This window comes from Leptonychotes weddellii, chromosome 6, assembly GCF_054177405.1.
Source record: "Leptonychotes weddellii isolate Sample4059 chromosome 6, ASM5417740v2, whole genome shotgun sequence".
In the NCBI taxonomy this organism is placed as follows: Eukaryota; Metazoa; Chordata; class Mammalia; order Carnivora; family Phocidae; genus Leptonychotes; species Leptonychotes weddellii.
The window spans coordinates 81,423,015-81,441,482 of NC_138374.1; the positions used below are offsets into that span (position 1 = coordinate 81,423,015).

General features: G+C 41.0%; 1 protein-coding gene and 1 pseudogene across 4 annotated transcripts in view; one reads left to right on the plus strand and one right to left on the minus strand.

Annotated features, from left to right (window-relative positions):
- The window catches only part of DRC8 (dynein regulatory complex subunit 8), a 115,033-nt gene that overhangs the window by 28,678 nt on the left and 67,887 nt on the right, over positions 1-18,468 (minus strand). The gene's annotated exons all lie outside the window — the stretch shown is intronic.
- Positions 12,382-12,452, plus strand: LOC115937531 (U4 spliceosomal RNA; annotated as a pseudogene).

Genomic DNA, 18,468 nt, shown 5'->3' on the forward strand with positions numbered 1-18,468 from the left:
CCGGGAGGCTCCCACGTGTACTAACTGCCTCCCAAGCATAAGTCAGAGTAAACCATGGTACTGCAATCAGGCGGAGGTCAACTTTGAGTATTCAGTATTTTGCATCATTCATAAACACATTCATGTTTCATTTTACACAGAACAGCCTGAAAAAGTATAGATCACTGCATGAGTTTGCCGGTCGCCCTAGCTCAGGGGTCAGGCGAATCTGTGCGCCGGTCCAATGTCACTGTAAGCGCTGCCCAAGTGAGCGCCTTGGCTTTTTAGTATAATTTGCTTGTAAGTTTATGCAATTTACTTTTTATAGAAATTAGTTGGTAACAGTGGCTTGCAGAATTCCTGAAAACGTAACAGTCTGCTCTTGTGCCAGTCAGCATGATTTGGCTCCAACCCTGATTCTCCAAGTCCTGACCACTTTGTTCAGACAGCTCCCGGCCCTGCAGTCCCTAGACAGGTTCATCTTCTGAACAACCCGCTCGGTGTTCTGCTGTGCCTACAGAACGGAAATTAAATACATTCCTTGTAAAAAACAAAACAAAACAAAACAAAAAACCCACATTTTTCCTTGGGAAATTTTTTTTTCTTTTAAATCAATTTCATGGGATTTTCTTTTTTTTAATTGATGACACCTCAATTAAATCAGCTACTTCTTATAAAGTCTTTAACATCTGCAGAGCCGTTCCCTCTGTCGGAGTGGATGTGGTCTTATATCGATAAGAACTACAAACGAGGGGCGCCTGGGTGGCCCAGTTGGTTGAGTGTCTGCCTTCAGCTCAGGTCATGATCTCAGGGTCCTGGGATCGAGCCCTACATCAGGCTCCCTGCTCCGCGGGAAGCCTGCTTCTCCCTCTGCCTCTCCCCCTGTTTGTGTTCCCTCTCTCACTGTCGCTCTCTGTCAAATAAATAAAATCTTAAACAAAGAACTACAAACGAACTCCAGAAATCTTTATGGTTCAATACTAAGAATCTGTTTCTGCATTTGCAGTATATATAACGCAGTAAACATGGGGACGACATCGCTTCAGAACACATGAGTCACGATACGGTTGCCTAATAGAGGCATCTTGCTTTAATTCGTGCACAGCTTGTGTGTCGGGCCCAGGCTGGCTCCCCCCAGGCCTTCGGCGGGTGCAGTATCACGTTCCTGACACGAGGTGGCGCCAGTGCCACGGAGCTAGGTGGTGAGTCCTCCGTTTAAGGGCGGTCTAAGGTCAAAACCATTCCAAGTGAAGACCTGACTCAGGACAATGGACGCAATTCTAAGGGAGAAAAGAGCAGGCAAAATACTTTACCTGCCCTATGATATTAGCTGATATTCATCTAAGTATAAGAGAATGTTGAAAACAAGTCAAAAATGTCTGAGAAGGAACAAAAGCAGGATTTGAAAATGACTTTCATTTATTTTAAAAATATTTGCCAAACACTACCGTGCACCAGGTACCATTTACAGCACGGCAGACAACAAAAAGAAGACCTTGTTCTCGCAGAGGGCGTTTTCACAGATTGATCTCCTTTTGCAAAGCCATGAAATGAAACCGAAATAATGGCTAAACCTCCTTATTCAGACAAGGGCTCTACTCAAAAAAAAAAAAAAAAAAAGGCTTATTTTTCTGAAGGTCCCTCTAATCAAGTGAGGACCATTTTTCCACTGCTAGAAGATGCTTTCCAAAAAGCTTTGGGTTCTAACTTGTTACGGCATTATTTCTCATACTGTCCTATGTGCTAGAGTTTGCAGCCCAAGTGAAGAACTCGGTCTCCTGTGTACCTCAGAAAAAAGCTCCATAAAATATCAGACACTACTTTCACCCTAGGCAACCAAGTGGGGGAGAAAGCGTGCGCACACACGTCTGTGCACGGGCTTCAGGCAGTGGTAAACTCTACGAAGAAATCACCCCCACTGTCATTATTACCATAACTGCACTGGTCTGCTGGGGCAGCTGCAACAAACCGCCACAGCCGGGGGCGCGGGGGGGCGGCTGAAACAACAGGGATTTATCTGCTCACGGCTCTGGAGGCAGGAAGTCCAGGATGGAGATGGCAGCAGGGCGGGTTTCTTCTGCGGCCTCTCCCCTCGGCTCGCAGACGGCCACCTTCTCCCAGTGTCCTCACACTGTCCTCTGTGTGCGTGCGTCCCTGGTGTCTCAGTGTGTCCAAATTCCTTCTTACAAGACTCCAGTCAGACTGGGTTTGGGCCCGCCCCAATGCACTCATTTTACCCTAATCCCCTCTCTAAAGACCTTATCAGCAAATCAGGCTATATGGGGAGTTGCCAGGCATCAGGGACATGACTTCCGGGGGACACATGTGCGCCCATCACAATAACCGTAACGACTACTATACACCTACCACCACCACCTTTCCTGGCCACCACTTCTCACCTGGACCACAGAAGTCACCCTCATGTAGTCTCTGCTTTGGATCTCACCAGCCACCTGCATCCACTCTCACAACAGCCAGAACAATCTTTAAAAAAAATTTTTTTTTAATTTTACTTATTTATTTTGACAGAGAGAGAGAGAGGGAGAGCAGGAACCCAAGCAGGGGGAGTGGCAGGCAGAGGGGAGAAGCAAGCTCCCCACTGAGCAGGGAGCCCGATGTGGGACTCGATCCCAGGACCCTGAGATCATGACCTGAACTGAAGGCAGACACTTAACGGCTGAGCCACCCAGGTGCCCCCAGAACAATCTTTTAAAAAATGAAAATCACAGTACATAATTTCCCTGCCTAGAAGCTTCCCACTGCACTTATAATGTCTGTGAGGTTCTACCTGATCTGGACCTGCCAACCTCTCTGACTTGGTCTCACACCCTGGTCTCCAGCCACCCACCTTGCCGCTCCACCCTCCTGTGCTGCTCTCCCACACACTAAACCCTTGCCCCTTCAGAGGACCTTTATATTACTCCCCAGTTCTTCACATGGTTGGCTCCTTCGAATCTTAAAGATCTTAACTCAAAAATGACCTCCAGAGAAACTTTCCCCGACCAGAGGTCTACACAGTTTTATCCCACCTCCCCACGCCCTCATTTGCTAATACATCATCCTCTTCTATCTTCCTAATAGCATTTTATAACATTGTCCTGTTTTATTTACTTGATAGCACTTATTACTATCTGAAATCTGTTTACTTGTATATTGTCTGTTTCTTCCCTCTAAAATGTAAGCCCCAGGGGGCTCATTCAGTGAAGAGGCCAACTCTTGATTTCGGTTCAGATCATGATCTCAGGGTTGTGGGATTGAGCTCCCTTCCCCCTCCCCCACTCTCTCTCTAAAAAAATAAAATAAAATAAAATAAAATGTAAGCTCCATGTGGACCGAGGCCCTTCACTGCTACATTCCAACAAGGAACTCACACATAATAGGGGCTCAGTACACATCTGTTGAATAATACATGAATCTGTAGAACACTTTACAGTTTGAGAAACGCCTTTCAATTAAAAAGAACTTTCATATGTATTCACTCATTTAATTCTCACATCAATCCATTTTATAGTCCCTATTTTAAAAATAAGGAAACTAGGACTTGGAGAAGGCATTGGACTCACCCTCCGGGAACATAACTAGTATATGGAGCAAAACTGGAAGCTGGTTCCACTCTCTGACTCCTGAGATTCTGTCACTCAGGACTCTTTGCAATAACATCTTCTTAGGACAAATCATGGTGGTTAATGTGATTTGAGGTGAAAAATAGTGACAGAGAAAAAGACCTGGATGCGGAACAGAAAAACATGGCTTTTGCATATTTCTCATGGATGTTTTGGTTATAACAAGGGTTTAATAAATGTTTACTAGATTCATTAACTAAAACATTTTCCATTGTTGTGAAAGGTCTAAACAACTCCAAATTCTACATTGCCAAATGGCTGCTCACTGTCCAAACAAAACCAACAAAAAGCTCACTGTCCTGGAGTTTTCTTTTTAAAAAAATAACACTGAAATACCATTTGGCAAACACGACAGTAATCCTTGTTATGAGTAAGATCAATCAATGAATGCTAAAATCAGTGGGCAAAGTTTGAGGAGAAAGGGTATTTTGCATCGTCTTGCAGTATCTCCCCCAAGATATTTACTAGCTACGAAGGGAAAAATAATAACTTTATAGTGGGGAACCCTTGGTAGTGGGAAAACTTAAACAAGTGAACAAGGTTAACATCACCAGTGGTGGTAATGAAACCTAAGCACATCAACTACCCCGACACGATACTCTGAGAACACTCCTCTGGTATTCCTGCCCAAAATGCCTTACCTCAATGTGTGCGTGAGAACACATCAGACGAGCCCAACCTCAAGGGCGTTCTACAAAATCACTGAGCAGCACTTTTCAAAAGTATCAAGGTCACAAAAGAGAAACATTGGGGAACTGGCACAGGTTGGAGGCCTGAAGACCCTTGACAACTAAATGCAACCAGGATCCTGGGTTGGCTCCTGGAGAGAGAACGGAGAGTTGTGGGAAAGCCAGTGAAAGTCCCAGATCTTCGCTTCGGTAATTGTGGGACGTCTAGTTAGGATGTGAACATTAGGAGAAGGTGGGCAAAGGATACACAGGAACGCTCGGCACTATTTTTTGTGTTTCTGTAACTCTAAAATTAATTTCAAAATAAAATGTTTTTAGAAACACTGAGAAGTTTTAAAATAACTTTGATTTAAAATTTTTGAAATAAAAAGTTTATTTTAAAATAATAATTTATAACTTTTTCTCTATGGTCAAAGAATGGAGAGTTCTGGTTAATCAGATATTTTTAAAGACTTACCAGTTTTACACCTCAGAGATATTAGCCGTTTGCAATATAATGTTTTCTCAGATAGTCGTTCATCACTTGATTTTTTTTTTTTTAAAGGTATTTTTGCTTGAAATTTTTGTGATGTGGCTGAGTATGTCAGTCTTTTAACTTTAGGATTTTGTTGTGAGTCATTTTCCCCATTCCAAGTTCATAAAGAAATTCACCTATATATATTTTTAAAGATTTGTTTGTTTATTTAAGAGAGAGAGAGCACAAGCGGGAGGAGCAGAGGAAAATAGAATCTCAAGCAGACTCTGCGGTGAGCACCGAGCGCAAAACCCAATGTCAGGCTCGATCTCACGACCCTGAGATCACGACCTGAGATGAAACCAAGAGTCTCATGCCTAACTGACTTCTTCCCTGTTTCATAAGTGAACTCTCCATATGCACTTGGGAATATTTCTGGGTTTTCTGTTCTATTTCATTGTCTTTTATGCCACATTCTTTTCAGTGTAAAGGATCTGTAATGTTTTACTATCAAATAAAGCTAAACTCATCTCCTTTCTCTTCTTTATCAGCAATTTCCTGGCTATTCTTTCTTATTTATTTTTCATATGAGCATGACATTCACTTGTGTAGCTCCAGAAAAGATCTGGTATTTTAACTGTGGCTGTGTTGAATTTTTAAGTTGATTTAGGATTATTTGACATCTTTGAGTTCAAGTCTTCCTGTCCAAAAAACGTGGTATGTCTTTCCATTTGTTCAAGTCTATTTCTATATCTTTCAGGTTTTCCTAAGCTAGCATTTGTAATTTTTTTGTTATATTTATGTCTATAAATTTTAGCTTGTAGATCTAGGGTCTTATCTTCCATTATATATCACCTGACTGGTTATTGTATAATTGTAGGCTCTTGATTTCTGTCTATTAGTTTTATTTCCTACTACTTTATCGGACTTTTTTTTTCCTGAGATAATTTGGGTCTCTTGGGTTTTCTAGAGATTTCATGATTTCATATCTGCAAATAGGGATAGTTTTCCTTCTCTCGTCTTTTTTTATTTTTTTAAAGATTTTATTTATTTATTTGACAGAGAGAGACACAGCGAGAGAGGGAACACAAGCAGGGGGAGTGGGAGAGGGAGAAGCAGCCTTCCCGCTGAGCAGGGAGCCTGATGCGGGGCTCGATCCCAGGACTCTGGGATCATGACCTGAGCCGAAGGCAGACGCTTAATGACTGAAAAACCCAGGCGCCCCTTGTCTGTCTATCTTTTCTGCCTTCTACCACGTCATGTCCAATATTTATGCCTCCATTAAGACTTGTCTAATTGTGTTAGCTAAAACCTCTAATACTAAATTGGGGGTTCCTGGGTGGCTCAGTCGGTCAAACGTCCCACTCTTGATCTCAGCTCAGGTCTTGACCTCAGGGTTTTGAGTTCAAACCTCACGTTGGGCTCCATGCTGGGCATGGAGTCTACTTTAAAAACAAAAACTAAAACTAAAACTAAATAATAATGGCAAATATGGATATTCTCATTTTGTTCCTGACTTTAACAGAAATGTTGATTCTCCTTCCTCATTAAGAAAGAAACTGGATTTTAGGCTGCGATACACATATTTCATGTGAAGATATACATATTTCCAGATCTACTTTACTGAGTGTGATGGTTAATTTTATGTGTCAGTTTGATTGAGCTTCAGGGATGCCCATATAGCTGGTAAAATAACATTTCAGGGTGTGTCTGTGAGGCTGTCTCCAGAAGAGATTAGCATTTGAATGGTAGACTGAGTAAAGAAGATTGCCCTCACCAATGCAGGTGGGCATCATCTAATCTGATGGGGGCCTGAGTAGGAAAAAAAAGGCAGAAGAAGGGCAGATTTGCTGTCTTTGCTTGAACAATCTCCATCCTCTCCTGCCCTTGGACATCGGTGCTCCTGCTTCTCGGGCTTTTGGACTCAGACTTACCCCATCAGCTCCCCTGGTTCTCAGGCTTTGACTCAGACTGAATTACATCATTGGCCCTCCTGGTTCTCCAGCTTACACACAGTAGTCATGGGACTTCTTGGTCTCCATAATTATGTGAGCCAATCCCTGTAATAAATCACCTTTCCCCCTCTCTCTCTCTATATAAATATATAGATACAGATGCAGATACAGATGTAGGTATAGATGATACAGACATAACCAATTGCTTCTGTTTCTCTGCAGAACTCCAACATATTGAGTCTTTAAAATTATGAATGTTGGGGGCGCCTGCGGGCTCAGTCGTTGAGTGTCTGCCTTCGGCTCAGGTCATGATCCCGGGATCCTAGGATCGAGTCCCACATCAGGCTCCCTGCTCAGCAGGAAGCCTGCTTCTCCCTCTCCCATTCCCCCTGCTTGTGTTCCTGCTCTCACTGTGTCTCTCTCTGTTGATTAAATAAATAAAATCTTTAAAAAAAAATAAAAAAATAAAAAAATAAAATTATGAATGTGTGTTGAATTCTGTCGAATGCCTCTTAAGTGTCTATAAAGATGATCCTATGATATTTCCTCTCGGATTTATTAACATAATTAAATATATTAATACACTTCCCAACATAGTACTATTCTTCCTCCTGGAATAAATCCCATTTTGCTTTAATCTGATCTTGCATTTTGTTGCTGGCATTTCACTTATAATCTTTATGTAGATATTCATAAGTAAGATTGTTCTGGAGGATATTTTTAGTTAAGTTGTTGTTATCTGTATTATACTTATCTCTGAAAAAGAATTTGGAAGTTTTCATTCTTTTCTTATTTTCTAGAAGAACTTGGTACAAAAGTTTTTTCCAAGTTTGATAGAATTCTCCTATGAGAGCATCTGGATGGAAGCCTTTTGGTGAGAGAGCTCTTTGAAAACTTCCCTATCCATTCTGTGGAATTTAGTATGTTTCGATTTTCTATCTTTTTTAAAATTTTATTTTATTTTATTATGTTATGTTAGTCACCATACAGTACATCATTAGTTTTTTATGTAACATTATCAATTTTCTATCTTTACTGGGATCCAGTTTTTGTTGATTTGTTTTGCTTTATTTTTTGTCAATTTTTAAAGTGTATAACTCGGTGGTTTTTAGTAAATTCACAATAGTCAGCAGCCACTACCCCTACCTAATCCTAGAAGAGTTCCGTCACCCCAGAAAGGATCCCAGACCTGTTAGTCCCTTCTCGTTCCCTTCCCCTCACCTCCTCGGAATCACTAACTACTGCCCCTCTCTATGGATTTGCCTACTATGGACAGTTCCTAGAAGTGTCATACCACACATGGCCTCCTGTGTCTGGCATCTTCCACTTGGCGTAGTATCTCCCAGACTCACCCACCTTGTAGCACGTGTCAGTTCTTCATTCCCCTTTGTGACTGAAGAGTATTCCAGTGTATGGATACACCACATTTTGTTTATCCATTCATCAGTGGATGGACACTTGAGTTTCTTCTCCTTTTTGGCTATTAGGAATAATGCTGCTATGAACATTCATGTGCAAGTTTTTGTGTGAATATAATTTTTCATTTCTCTTGGGTATATGCCTAGGAATGAAATTTCTGGGTCATATGGTAACTCTGTGTTTTAACTTTCTTGAGGAACTACAAAACTGTTTCTGAAAGTGGCTGCACCATTTCACATTCCCACCAGCAGCATATGAGGGCTCTAATTTCTCCACATCTTCACTAACATTCATTATTTTACATTAAAAAAAATTATAGCCACCCTAGCACTTCTTTATGGTTTTGATTTGTATTCCTCTAACAACTAATGATGTTTGGCATATTTTCATGTGCATATTGGCCATTAAGTATGTTCTTTGGAGAAAGGTCTATTCAAATACTTTATCCACTTTTTAATTATTTGTATTTTTATTATTGAGTTATAAGAGCTCTTTGTATATTCTGGATGCTGACATATGATTTGCAAATATTTTCTCCCCCTCCTGTGACTGACTTTCTATTTTCTTTATGGTAAAAAACAAGTTTTTAATTTTGATTTAGTCCAATGTATCTATTTTTTTTTTCCTTCGGTTACTTATGCTTTAGGTGTCATATCTAAGAAATCACTGACTAATCTTTGGTCACAAAGACTTACACCTATGTTTTCTTCTAGAGTTTTATAGTTTCAGGTCCCAGTGTAGGTCTCTTATTTACTTTGAGATAATTTTTGTATATGGTATGTGGCAGGTGACCAATTTCATTTATTTGCATGGGAATATCCTGCTGTCCTAGCACCATTTGGTGAAAATATTATTCTTTCTCCATTGAATTGACTTGCCAACTTTGTTGAAGATCAATTGACCATAAATGTAAAGGTTTATTTCCAAACTCTCAACTTTGTTCCATTGAAGTACATGGGTAAACCTCATATCATAGAGTCTTGATTACTAAAGTTTTATTTTTTTTAAGTTTTTTTTAAAAAGATTTTATTTATTTATTTGACAGAGAGAGATAGCGAGAGAGGGAACACAAGCAGGGGGGAGCTGGAGAGGGAGAAGCAGGCTCCCCGCTGAGCAGGGAGCCCGACGTGGGGCTTGATCCCAGGACCCCAAGATCATGACCTGAGCCAAAAGCAGACACTTAACCGACTGAGACACCCAGGTGCCCCAGCTATAGCTTTGTTTAAATATTGAAATTGGGAAGTGTGAATTCGACTTTGTTCTTCCTTTTTGAGATTGTTTGTGGCTGTTCTAGGTGCCTTGCAATTCCATATAAATTTTAGGATCAGCTTGTCGATTATTGAAAAAAAATTAAAAGGCAGCTGGGATTTTGATAGGGATTATGCTGAATCAGTTGGTCGATTTGGGAAGTATTGCCAGCTTAACAATAGTAAGTGTTCCAATCCAGGTGTACAAGTTTTGACAAATTATATTCTACTAGAAAATTGCCCTTTACAGCTAGATTTTCAAATGTGCTTGTATAGACTTGTACAAACTACTCTCATAATATGTTTAGATTTCCTCTGTTTTGATTGTCATTTCACCCCAGTCATTGGTGCCTTTTTGTGTTTTCTCAAAAAAAAAAAAAAATGCCAGTGACTTTTGTTTTTTTAACCTTTCACAAAGAACAAGCCTTTCATTTTATTTATTAGTTCCTACTGTTTCCCTGTTTCCCGGTGCCATTATGCTTTTATCTTCACCAATCCCTCCCTTCTGCTTTCTCTCACCTTACTCTTTTTCCCTAGCTTTTTGAATTGAATATTCTATTCATTTTCTTATGCTGTTATTTTGCTTGATATAGGCATTCATGAGTTTTGATTTGGTTGTATCTCATGGATTCTAATGCCATTTCCATTTTCATATCTCATTTCCATTATAGTTACTTTCCAGAAGTTTTCAATTTCATTGTCCTAAAACTTCCCCTTTGACCTAAAAGTTGTCATAGACTTTAAAATTTTTTTTCCAGATTGAGCTACAGATCTGGATGTGGATGAGATTTCCCAGGAAAGGGTATAAAGTGAAAAGAGAGATGGGGATGAACCTCCTGGGACATTAGTAAGTCATCCAGAGGTGTAGTTGTCCCCAAAAGGAGCTGAGAAGGAAGAACTGGAGATGTTGGATGAAAACAGAAGGTGAACTCAGGGAAGACAAGGGAAGAGACAACTGGTGACCTCAGGAGACACAGTGTGAATGGGAATGGAGATGGAGGTAGAAGTCAAATTACAAATTGCACATGAAGAATGAACAGAGTGAAGGTTCTCAATAAAAGCAAACTCTTTTTCTTTTTCTTTTTTTTAAAGATTTTATTTATTTATTTGACAGAGAGAGACACAGCAAGAGAGGGAACACAAGTGGGGGAGTGGGAGAGGGAGAAGCAGGCTTCCCGTGGAGCAGGGAGCCCAATGCGGGGCTCGATCCCAGGATCCCGGGATCATGACCTGAGCCAAAGGCAGACACTTAACAGCTGAGCCACCCAGGCACCCCGCAAACTCTTTTTCTTATCAAGATTCTTAACTATGAAGAGAAAGACAATGATAGGGCATTAGCTGGGGGGTTTACTGGGTAGAAGTTTTTTTGTTTTATATGAAAGACATGTATGTAGTGGGATATTTTGCAATGACAATGAAAGCCTTTCCATCCAATTCATCATACCCTTTCCCCCCAACCAAGGTGGCTAGCGCATTCCATGTTCACTGCCTCAGGGAGAGGAGAACTCAGCACAATACAGAGATCAGGGTGAATGCCAAGGAAAGCTGACTTACTCGTGAGTGCATGGCTCGGCGCTCATACTATCCATGCCTGCCCCTCTGCAGACTTCCGTGTTTCTGCTTTGCGTTAGGCCGTGGGTTCAGGAGAGCCACTGGGTCTCCTTAGGTTGGAGAGCTTTCGGTGCTCTAAGAGCCACGGTCCTGCCGCTCTTCTGCATGCAGTCTGGGACTATCTGGGTGATGAGGCAGCTCTGTGAGGCCACCACACACACACACACTGTCAGCCAATTTTTCCCCAACCTCTAATTAAGATTCCTTTGAGCAGAGCATGGGAATTCCTCTTGCCCCATATCCTTGTTTGTACCTGCTGCTGAAAGAATTTGTGTCACCGAGTGGTGCCTGGGTGGCTCAGTCGTTAAGCGTCTGCCTTCAGCTCAGGTAATGATCCCAGGGTCCTGGGATCGAGTCCCGCATCGGGCTCCCTGCTCAGCGGGAAGCCTGCTTCTCCCTCTCCCACTCCCCCTGCTTGTGTTCCTTCTCTCGCTATGTCTCTCTCTGTCAAATAAATAAATAAAATCTTAGAAAAAAAAAAAAGAATTTGTGTCACCGAAGCTTGTTGGAAGTCCCTGTTCAAGTCTTTGCTCATTTCTCTCTGTGTGGGGTTTTTTTTAGAAGGTCCCAGGTGATTCTAGTGTGCCCTCAGAACTGGAAACTACTGCTCTAGTCTATGTGCCAATCTATCTACCATCCTATAGCTACAGTTTTCTTTCTAAAAGCCCAAATCTGTTACTTCTCTGCACTTAAGGATTTCTACCACTCACATAACAAAATCCAGGCTCTGTAGGGCACACACAAGACCATTCACTGAATGGCCCCAACCCACCTTTACACCTTCATTTCTAATAACTCCACAAATGAGTAACATACATTCTGCTAACATTATTGGCACTGACTATAGACAAAAGACAATGCTGTGCATATTAAAGAGTCCAAACATTAAATACATTTTGTCTTCAACATGTTTTTAACTTAGGAGAGGCAAGAAAAATAAGCTCTTAGTGAAAAACAAAAATAATTTTAGAGTTGGGTGAGCAAAGGAAAGATGGCCAAAATAAGCTCTCAGTGAAAGGCTGGAAACTATTACAAAATGCACCGGTAGTTTTCAGAAAAAATAGACATTTGAGTATCACTTCTCAGTAATTCAGAAAATGAAACAGAAGAAGGCTACGGGTTAGGAGCTGGTGTAGCTACCATGCCTTTAAATTAACCAGAAGCCGACTTGAATTACAGCACTTGCAGCCTGGCTTCTGGCCTGGTTTCATCACTGCATTATGCAGTGACACTTCCAAACACTTGTTTCAGAGTCCCTCAAAGACACAAATAACGAATTCCCATGCTCCTTGGGACCCTGCTAACGTAACCAAATCTCCCTTTCACAGCCACTCTAATAGCATCCAGAACAGTCCCGTCTTTCTCACCTCCCCCAGGGAAAGAACAGATTTAGACATCTGGCCGAGCTTTGCGCAGTAGCAGTATCGTAGCCAATGAGGTTTATCCGAGGCGCGATTATTGCTAATAGACATCTGGCTGTACTATCTCTACAGATGAAACGGATGACACTTCTGCCACTCCCTCTGTGTAGAATCTGTAGAACACTGAATTCCATGGCCACAATGGACAGTGGTCAGGACGGAGTCACTTGTGCTGTGTACGACACAGAACCACTGGTTACTAACCCCTACTGCCCTCCTCACTTCCCCCAAGGAGATCTGGGGCAATTTCAAACAACTCCCAGACTTTTTTATGCAACCACAAATATATCTGATCTCCATAGCTTGTGATTCGTGGGGTCAGCCACAAAGGGAGACATTTTTCACGTCATGCCTGACAGGAGTAGCAAACAATGATGGCTCTTCCTGTAGTCACCATCAGCCCTCTTCAGCCAGCTACAACCTAGGACATAGCTTGCTAAGATATCTAGGGGCCCCAAACCCTTCCTTGGGTTCCTGTAGAGAAAACTCAATAATGCTACTCTGTGAGAATAACGGCCACCACTACAACAAACACCAGCATCCCATGGCTCACTACACCTACGGAGGTGGCTTCTGTTAGATCCAAAATGGGTTTTCCTGATCGAAGAATGGCTTTGCTCCAAAGAATCATTCAGGGACACAGCTCCTTCCATCTTGTGGTTCCATCAATTTCAACACATGGTTTCCAACATCACTCGGCTTGTATGTGTCCAACCAGAAGGGGAGAAAACATGGAGGACCACATGGGAGGTTTTTAAGGATCAGGTCTAAAAGTGGCACACATCACTGCCACCTCCATTCCACTGGCCAAAACTCTACCTAAACCATACTTCCCAGCCTCCCTCTATCTTCAAGGGAGTGTGGGAATTATAGTTTAGCTATGTGCTCAGGAAGAGAGGTAATAAAATTAGACTACCCAATCTCTACCACAGTCAACCACCGTGGCATGAATCACTAGCACTACCAGGGACGAGGAGAATTAGTAGCACTACTGGCCTAGATATTGGGTTGAAATGGCCTAATATGAGGCTTATACAACCTCATCAGGATTTAGGGGTAACTGTACCAGATAGGGAGCAATCCGCAGTCCTTGTGAGAGTTCCTTAACATGCAGGTTGTGGTGCTTTGTACCATTTGACCTGCTTCCCTAGGCACAGCTGTTTTAACCAGAGATGGTGACTTAACCAAATATGATCTCTCTCCACAGGCCTACAACAGAAAGCCCTATGACACTATCATTAGCACTCTGCTCCATCATTATTTTATTTTACCATATTTTATTTCCTATGTTAATGAGAACAGGTTGAAGCTGCAGGAATGTGAACCTGGAAGCCACAGAGGGTACACACCCAGAGGCCCCAGGAAGTACACCCCCTGAGACCACCAATCCTCAGCCTCTGGCTCCTGATGTTTATGGCCATACACCAAAATTCGTACTTGATCTAGACAATACGACAAACACAACAGACAGATATCTATAATCCAGAGTCAAGCAAGTCGGCCTCCAAAGCTATTAAATGCAGAAAAGGTCCTCTTTATCACACAGCAAATGAAGTGCCTTAACAGGGTAGTCCGAATCCAAGAGTTATTTGTCTGTCACGTGCTATCCTATTAATCAACTCCCATTTATAAAGCCTGGGGTATGGTTTACTGAGCTTTCTGATGCCCTCCAATACACTAAAGCTTAGTGCATTTATGCACTTAGACTAAGAATAAACTGGAAAGCTACATCCATTCTGGACTCCTGAATGCTACTGAGAAGTCATTAAAATGAACTTCATCACGGCCTTGATCCTTGCTCCCTTGATCCCAACCCAAGGGAACAGTACCATACAATGAAAGTATGCAACCATTTGAGTATAAAAGGGGGGTAAGAAAATAATATATATGTATGCATAGAATATTTCTGGAGTGATTCCTAGAAATTAGTACTTTAGTTGCTAATACTTCGGAGGGGTCCTGGATGGCTGGTGGAAGGGAGTTAGACAGACTTTTATCTGCACTTTGTTCTCTTCGAATTTATAACCATATAAATATATTATCTATGTAAAAAATGTTTTTTTTAAAGATTTATTTATTTTGAGAGAGAGAGAGAGAATGAGCAAGGGGGGCTGGGGGCGGGAGCAGAGGGAGAACTTCCTGCTGAGCGCAGAGCCCCAGGCTGGGCTCAATCCCAAGACCCTGAGATCATGACCTGAGCCAAAATTGAGTCAGCCACTCAATCGACTGAGTCACCCAAACACCCCTAAAAAATGTACTTTTAATTTTAATCCCCTTTACTGATTACTCCCTTCATATCCTGTCACCAAGATCCACTATTCTCCCTTGCATCTTTCTTCCCCCTTACCATCTTTGACCAGCTCCCCTTCCTGTGACAGTGAGAGTGGGTTTCTGAGTCTGTTCAGGCTGCTCTAAAAAAATACCATAAATTGAATGCTTATAAATGACTAACATTTATTTCTTTTAGTTCTGGAGGCTGGGAAGTCCAAGGTCCTGGTGCAGGCAGATTCAGTGTGGTGAGAATGTGCTCCCTAGATAGTGTCTTTTTGCCGGAACCTCACTTGGCAGAGGAACAGGCTAGCTCCCAGGCCTCTTTTGTTAGGGTGTTGATCCCACCCACGAAGGCTCTGCTTTTATGACCTAAGCATCTCTCAAAGGCTCCACCTCCTAATACTATCACAGTGGGAGTTAGGATTTCAACACATGAAATTGTGTGTGGGGGGGGTGGATACAAGGATTCAGACCATAGCAGTTTCTTATTCATCCCACCACACCCCACCATTCTACTATCAGAACCTAATTATGTAGATTGAGACACCCTATCTCCCAACAAGAAAAAAAATCTTCTTCTTCAGGAAAAGGTAAGAGAAAAGAATTTGGGCTTACAGGATTTATTTGCTGGCATTCTGAGAAAGGGCTACAGTCTTTGTCCAATTCCACATTAATAACTTTAGCCCTGACATAACAGTAGCATCATATTATAAGCAAACCAAATGGCCAAAAGTAGGAGATATGTTAAATTATGGTATAGTGATACATCGCAAGGTGTTCACCTTGCAGCCATTAACAATGAATACATAAACTTATGTCATTCAAGTACAAAATATCTGAATATAAAGCAAACATCTTTTTTTTTTAAAGCCAGGACATTCTTTTTTTTAAAAAAGATTTTATTTATTTATTTTAGAGAAAGAGTGAGAAAGAGCATGAGAGGGGAGACGGTCAGAGGGTGAAGCAGACTCCCCATTGAGCAGGGAGCCCGATGCGGGACTCAATCCCAGGACTCCAGGATCATGACCTGAGCCGAAGGCAGTCGCTTAACCAATTTAGCCACCCAGGCGCCCTAAAGCAAACATCTTAAACACTAAAGAACTTGCAAAAATACCCAAGAGCCCTCTCTGAAAAAAAAAAAACAACAAAAACTGACAAGATGAGAATCCAGATGGCAGATACAAATCAAAGTACCAGAATGGAGGGGAAATGGTGGTCAGCAGTAATTTCATTCAAATATAGACAAAATATACTTTAAAATTTTGTTAATACTAAACAAAGTATGAGTATTCTACCTTGTCAGTGTAAAAATAATAATATAACTCAAATACATCAGGGGACTGAGAGAGGGAAAAAATGGAAGGAAATTTAAAAGTGCTAACGTCAACTGACACTTTTTACACACAGTATGGGACGCCTGGGTGGCACAGTCAGGTGAACGTCTGCCTCTTGATTTTGGCTCAGGTCATGATCTCAGGGTCATGAGGTCCAGCCTGGAGTTGGGCTCCGCCATCAGTGAGGAGTCTGCTTGTCCCTCTCCCTCTGCTCTTACCCCCCTCTCTCTTTCTCTCTCTAAATTAAAAAATAAAAAATAAATTTAAAGAAAGAACACACACAGTGACTACAACCTCTTAATGTTTTCCTCATTATCTTCTCTGAATAAAAATAATATCTCTCATGACCAGGAAACACTTGAGATTCCGTAACTTCTTTAATTTAAATTTATTTTTTCTTTTGTTAATTAAAGGAAAATTAAATTAATACTTTTTTTTCAAAGTATGATCTTACTTTTATAGGCTAGTCTCTTCCTTTGTGCATTTAATAAATGTATGTATACTGGGCACCTACTATGCACCAAACACAGTCTTAGGTGCTGAAATATAGCAGTGAGCAAAACAGACAGAAGGTCCTGCCCTCAAGGAGATTATATTCTAGATTTTTTTCTTCCATATGTTTTCTTTTTCCTTTCTTCCCATTCCTTCTCCTTCCTTTCTTATCAACTCCCCACGCTTCTAACCATGTATCTTATTACACATGGGTAAAAAGACATCTAGAACTACATTTGTCTAACATTAACAACTGTTCTTTCAGGAGGTAGGATTTGGGATGACTTTTTAAACTTTAAGTGATTATTTAATCACAGTTCATCAAAAGGGCCATTATAAGTAAACCAATTTTTTTAAAGATTGAATAAGAGAGAGAGAGAGAGACCACGTGTGCTGGTGAGCTGGGGGAGGGGCAGAGGGAGAGGGAGACAAGCAGACACCCTGCTGAGCAAGGACACCCCCCCAAACACACACACACTCAGGGCTTAATCCCAGGACCCTGAGATAACAACCCGAGCCAATATCAAGAGTTGGACACTCAACACACTTAACCAACTGAGCCACTCACGTCCCCATAAGCAAACCAATTTTTCACAAAGCAACTGGAAAGTGAGATGGCGAAAAGACAAGGTATAAATCACTCTTGAAAAAATATTTGTTATTATGAGTAATTGTGAAATATTACAGAAAAAGTACAGAAAAAATATAACAGCCATATATCCAATACTGAGATTTAACCAATGCTAACCTTTTGCCACATTTGCTTCAGACTTTTTCCATAAGAATAAAACATGGCAGAAAACAGCTAAAGTCCCACTCTCCATCCCTTCCCCCTGTGTCTTCAGATGCCACCACTATTCTGAGGATAATATTTATCATTCCCATGCATGTCATTGTATTCATAAACAAGAGACACTATTATTTTATAGGTTTAAAATTTACATATATTGTATCAGAATGTTTGCTTCCTTCTATAATTTTTTTAACTCAACATTGTTCTTAAAATTTATCCAAGTTATACTCTAGTCTAGTTCATCATACCTTTCACTCATATGTGTGAACTATGTATAAATGGACCCCAGTTTTTACAATTAATTCCCTATCAAGGGGTCTATAGGTCCAACAATTCCATTCCTCTTTTACACTGTTTTTCCATCGCATAAATACAGACCCATTAACCTGCACAGTTTTTCAAAAGCTCTTTTGAGTCTCAAGCTTTCTCAGGTAATAATTGTTTAGGGAAACTGCCCATGCAATCTCTCCATATTGCTCACCCTTTTTACTACCTGATTAAATGTATTGTGAAATGTTGTTATTAACTTATCTTCAAACATAGTATTAAATCTGAAGAGGTAGAAATAATATTTATGGTACGTCCAGTCTTCTTTGGAAGAGTGATCCCTAATCCATCATAAAGCGGTTCTTATTACCTACTTATTGAATTTTAGACAAGACCTAATACACTCAAAGTTCCTGCCAACTGCTTAAGAAACTCAAGTCTCCTTATCAGTGTAAAAGATGAATAGTGGGTGTTGTGTGCCTCAGACACTCATGCTGAGTTGAGATGGAAGCACTGAAAAAGAGACTCACTGCATTAGCAGGAGGACACCTGGGGCTGCTGGGCTACAAAAAGTTTGCTCAAAGACGAAAACAACAAGAAAATATTAGGAAAAATCTCCCATAGTGGAGGCAAGAATAAAGTAAACACAGAATAGTCTAGAATACCATGCAAAGGCACTGAAATATAGCAAGGGCACAGAGAGGCGTAGTTGGGGAAAGGGGGATGACCAGCACTTTTATTCCAAGATTGGACCCTACATCATCTTGGCACACCATATTCTTGAGGATCAATCCATTCTGGAATTGATTAGAATGGAGTGTTAAAAACATATATAACTTGATCTGACCTTATATACTTTTCAAAAACTCTTTCATATTTTTCCATTTGCTACTCTTTTTTTTTTTTTTTTTTT